Genomic DNA, 5538 nt, shown 5'->3' with positions numbered 1-5538 from the left:
GGGCTGCGCTGGGCTGCTCCGCCCCGGTCCGGCCGCAGGTCCGCTCGCACGGCACGTCCCGGCAAGCCGCCGCCTGATCTTTCCGCTAAGCGCCGGCTGCGCGTGTGAACCATCCGCGTAGCTTCTAAACCACTTATCACCTTTGCAACCGTGACACCATCTTCAGCGTCGGTGAAGCATTACACAAGCGACTTTCAGTCCTACGGGTCTGCAAGGCGCCGGGAAGAGTCGGGTAGCGCTCTGGCAGCAGCCGCCCGGGCTCCTGCTCTCCGTCCCTGCCAGTCCCAGCTTCAGCGAAGCACATTTTAGGAAGGTCGCCGGAGGAGAGTAGGAGATAACTTCCCCGTCCCGTTTCACAGGCGCCGGTTTACTACACTAGCCAACTCCCGGCTTGCTAATCGAGATTTTCAGAAAGTAGCTGCCGGCGGTCAAGGGTAAAATCGTGGAGGCAGTGCCGTCCCGACAGTTTCCCTCCGATGCCACCAGAGAAACCACCAACCTCTTTTTTAAAGGTCATGTCTGGATCCAAAACGTTTAGGAGATCCTCTTGTATCTCGTCGTGGTTACAGAGGCTGAAATTGTAGGTGGATCCCCGCGGTAAATCGGCGATCTGAAGAAAGATGACCAAGCCACAAAAGACTGTGTAAGAAAAAGCCAAAGGTTAATTCTCCTGCACCGCTACGTGACCCGACAAGGCACGGAGGACAGGTCTGAAGACAGGGATGCCGGTGCTTCGGGAGCACTAGAAAAACAGGTTGGTTACCCTTGTGATTATCCATGGTGTCTTTACACGTTGTTTTTCTCCTGCTGGGCTTCAGATCGTAGCTGGCTTCATATATGTACCTGTACGCCTACGGAAATGAAGGTTTCCAATTCCATAACCGGGACTCATTTGGACGTCTCATGCACCTCTTTCCAGAACTGTAAATAACACTTATTCAGACTTGAAGCTGTGTCACTAATTCGAAAAGAAAACTGGGATAATAAATAATTATCACACGCAGCATTCAAACCCAAAACAAAACAAAAGAAAACAAAAACCTCCACAACAGCCGATCTTGCATGAAACAAGTGTGAATAGCCCTCCCCGCAACTGCGTGGGGTCCACCTTCAGCGTGGACTATTGCAGTAACACGCGATTTTCTCTCAAAGGCGAGGTGAAGTCCCTCAGGGCGCTTGCAGGTGGATTGCCCGGTGTGGACGCTCATACCCGCCGTGCTGAGGTCGCAGGGGCATCACTCGTGCATCGTTTTAACACGCTAGCGCGGGAGTGGGTTGCGGGTGGTGGTCATTTCCCTGTGCCGCCTACAGCTTCTTCTTTTCTTTTTTCTTTTCTTTTCTTTTCTTTTCTTTTCTTTTCCTCTCGAAGGTGAACTTTTTACCTTACAAACGGCTTTCCCTAGGGAGCCCCTTCGCTTGCGCAGGCTGCGGGGAGTGCAGACGAGGGACACTTGCTCTGCCGTGGGGACACCCTAGCTGACACGGCAGCCGGCTGCGCCGGGCACCGAGATACCCGGGACGTCGGGGGCCAGGCTGGCCTGGTTGCCCAGGCGCTGGCAACCGGGGATGCCCGGGGCGGCGGGGAAGGCTGGCGAGAGGAGGTATGGCCCCGCTGCCTCCCTCGCCCCGAGGGGCCTCCGGAGGCCCTTCTCCGGGGGCGGCGGCCGGCACCGACGCCTCTGCCACGGTCCCCACCAGGTACTCCCTGGTCCCGCGAAAGTGGTTCGCCGAGCCCAGTCCAGCCCAGCCCTGCCGCCCCGCGCAGGCACGGCTGCGGAGGCTTTAAGACCAGCCTCAGCTCATTGTCAGAGAAAGTTCGCGTTCGGTTTCGGGGAATGCTTCTCCGGCATGCATCATTAGGGAAACCCAGGAGGACTGCCACCGCCGCGCCAGAAAGGGCTTTTTCGGCCAGCTGCGCGGGGATGAGCCAAGGCAGATTAGTCAACGCGGCGTGCCTGCCCGCTTGAGAGGGTTCCCCCCGCCCTCGCCCCGGATCTCTCCCTTCTCTCCGTCTTTTTCACTTCCCGCCCTCCACCTCGCAGGCTAGCCCTCGGGGGCTGGGAGCGGGAGGGGCGGCCCGCCCCGCCCCCGGGGGCGCAGAGCGGGGCACGGCGCGGCCGTTCGCTGGCTTCGCTGCCGAGAGCTGCCGGTCGCTGGCTCGAAGAGCGGCATCGGTCCTGTGACTCGCGTGTGTGGATACACGTAAATCTAATTCTAGTCAAACCCGACGTTTTAAAATCCATGCCTTAATTGCACTACTTGAGGTGCAGTTGCAGAGCAGGTGCGCTGCGCTTTAGCCGAGCTCGGGTAGCCCTTAGCCCTTGAGGGAGTCTGATCAGGGTGCTTCCCTTCATCACTCTACCAGCGTTGCCAAACCAACCAAGAAAACCCCTGTTTCCTAAAGGATGTCTTGTTCTCGTATTCCAGAAGCTGTTGGAGTTGCCTTACCTTCCAAAGCCGTGTGCCTTCATCTTTCTCCAGGGCTTTTTGTCTGAAGTTGCTGAAGGGCTTCATAAAAGTTAGTAAATTAATAAAAATACAATTCTTCTAAATAGTTTTGTGTTTCTCGTTTTACAGCTGCATAAACAAAGGTGCACCCTAGCATAAAGGAAGTCACTTTAGGTGAGTTTTATTGTACTCCTGAAAACCAGCAGCATAACTGACAAAAAGCCTGTCCCTGCCATGAATTCAGTGTAATACTGACCTAAGGAAGGAATTCAGGACCATGAACATGTTATTTTTTACCTTCCACTATTCATTTGTCTTTACTGAACAGGACACAACAACCCTGTGAATAGTTAAACAAAGATGTTCATTTGTCCTTACTAAACACGACATAGTAATCCTGTGTATAGGTAAAGGGTACAACTTGTTTTAATGCAAATAACACTGTGTTGAAATTATTTTCCATCACTGTTAATATGCACGTTTTTATTTCTGAAGTTGTTTCTCTGAAGATAGCAGTAGAACAAAGTTGCAGCAGACACTGGCGATATAATCAGGTCAGCAAACGAAATGTGTTTTTTAAAGGAAGCAGAAACGTATGTGGCTATAAAAGACAAATTGACATTCAAACCAGGCTTGTAAGTAAGGTTACATGAAAGATTATTAAGAAAAAAGGAATTAACTGACTTTAATCACTTTTTTTGTATGGGAGAAGTTCTCTGAATAAACAGTACCTGTCAACAACTTGCTAGTCTCTCATTTCCACCCAGCAGTAACCTCAGAAATGGCAAATTATGATGAATATTTTTTAAAGTTTGTTTTCTATTTTAACTTCTTCAGAGAGATACAGGTTCAATTACTAATGTATGTACAGGGGTGGGGTCAGGGGGGGAAGAGGAATTTAGAAAAATCTCTCCATTTTTATAACTGCAGCAATTCAAAACTTTTAACTTTTACTTGCTCCAGCTGTAAGAATGCTGCGGCCTCACTTCTGACAGCAGCTGGCTGAATTTGAGGGATTTGGAAGTGGTTTCCATTATGAGAAATAACTCGTGACAAGAGGCATTTTTCTGATGGAGCTTTATACTTATAGCACATCTACTTTCTTCCCTAATCCCTGCTGCCTGGTTGCCTTGAAGACCTTGCATCTGTGACAGTGCTTGAGCAGCAGAAAGATGGGATTGAGAAATAGCTGTTGCTATTTTGCTGCAGGTCGAGATGGTATCTGCGTGGGTGGGACTGCTGCCAGCCCTCACCCGGAGAGGAAGAGTCTGAAGCCAACAAGAAGTCACTAACTTTGGTAGACATTTCTGGTCAATATTATTATATTACTGACATTATAATTTGTCAGTTTGACTTGTATTTGCTAAGACAATTTTTGATTGTTACATCTTGGTACATGTAGCTGAAAGTCAAACCTTAAGGCTTTTTTTTTTAACACGTGAGCAATATATTCCTTCCTAAAATACCTCACTGATATGGAAATGCTGTCATATCCAGGGTGTTTAACATAATCATACTTTGGATATGTAGGATTTGGGAATTTCTTAAATTATGAAATTATGTACTTGGAAAGGAGAGTTGGGTGCAGGTGGTGATTACCTCGGGGAAGCTGGGGAGATGGGAAGGAAGTGAGTCGGTGGTTGAGGAGATGCACAGTGTATGTCACAGCCCCATTGCCCAGCACAGGCTGCCCCAGGGCAAGACAAATGCACACAGCCTATCTGTGACCTGCCCGCCCTTCCCCACAGCCACACACACAGGAGATCCTCCATCTGCCTGGGTACACACCACTCAGCTTTCTGTTTTCATGGATCAGCCTGTGGCTGAAGTTACCTGCTGGCCCCTCTGCAGGTGCAGAAGGCACTCCACATTTCTGTGGTGCCCAGCACTGTCTAATCGCTGGTGACAGCATCCAGCCAGCTAACGAAAAATGCCCTGCCTCTAGCAGCTTGGGTGTGTGAATGTCACCGACAAGAAACCTGTACTTGAGCAAAGCTGAAGATGATGTTAGAGATAACCTTCATGCACAGGGCGTGGGGGTGAAAGCTCAACAGCCTTACATTTTTTCATATGTTTTTGTTAAAACAGTTTTATTTCAGAAAATGAGGTAAACATTTTTTTTGAAGTATTGTAATTTCCAACATAATGGAAATTCAAAGTGTTGGCCATGTTTTTTTCCGCATTCCAATCTGATGCCTGGACTCTGCTCTTCCCGGTTCCAGACACACAAGTCTGGCTGGTTGTCCCTACACATGTCTAGGAGCTTACCTTCTTGAACACAAGCAGCAGCTGAATGCTGGTGATAACCTGCACATGCCACTTGGAAGAGGTGTGTGTATCCCTGTCAAGAGCACCTGAGGCAGGCTGGTGGCTAGCAATGAACAAAACAGTTCTGAGAGAGTGTAGCACCTGTTGCCTTTAGTACTCCTCAGCTTTTCCCAGAGATCAAAAGACATGCCAGCAAAACACCAGAGTATGCCTCCACTATTGGAAAAAAATCTTACCCTTTTGATCTAATAGGCCATGTTGATGGTATTTATTTGGGAAGCTGCTGACTAGAGCATCAGCACATCAGCACCTCAGCAAGACTCAGGCACGTGGGTCCTGAGATGAATACAGAATACCTTTCTCCCAAACCTCTCAATGCTGCTGGCTTCTGCATGGTACATAGAAAACCCCAGATTTGTACACTAAGGCGTCTACGTCCCACAACATCGACAGCTGGCACATCCTTTCTTTTAAGAACTTCATACAGATGTTAACATTATTCTCAGGATGATTTGTTTCCAAAATTAACTTCCTGGCTCTTTAGGAAAGCAAACACCCATCAGGAAGAGAAGCTTCACCACCAGGAGCCAGACTGATAGCCACCTTGCTTTAACAGGATCCAGACTCCCAACTGAGGTCCTTTCGCCCCAGGCTGACTGATCATAGCAGTGGGGATCTGTTATTCTCTGTGCGGGTCAGTTGCTAGAAGGAAGAAAATACACATTCCCAGTAGAAGTCACACTGATTCATTGCCGGAAGAAGACTGCAAAGACTCAGCATGCTTGTGGTTAATATTAAGGTCCTTAAGGAATTGCCGTCTGT

Source organism: Haliaeetus leucocephalus, unplaced genomic scaffold, assembly GCF_000737465.1.
Source record: "Haliaeetus leucocephalus isolate CR32 unplaced genomic scaffold, Haliaeetus_leucocephalus-4.0 Scaffold167, whole genome shotgun sequence".
Taxonomy (NCBI): domain Eukaryota; kingdom Metazoa; phylum Chordata; class Aves; order Accipitriformes; family Accipitridae; genus Haliaeetus; species Haliaeetus leucocephalus.
This window is presented reverse-complemented; position numbering follows the sequence as displayed.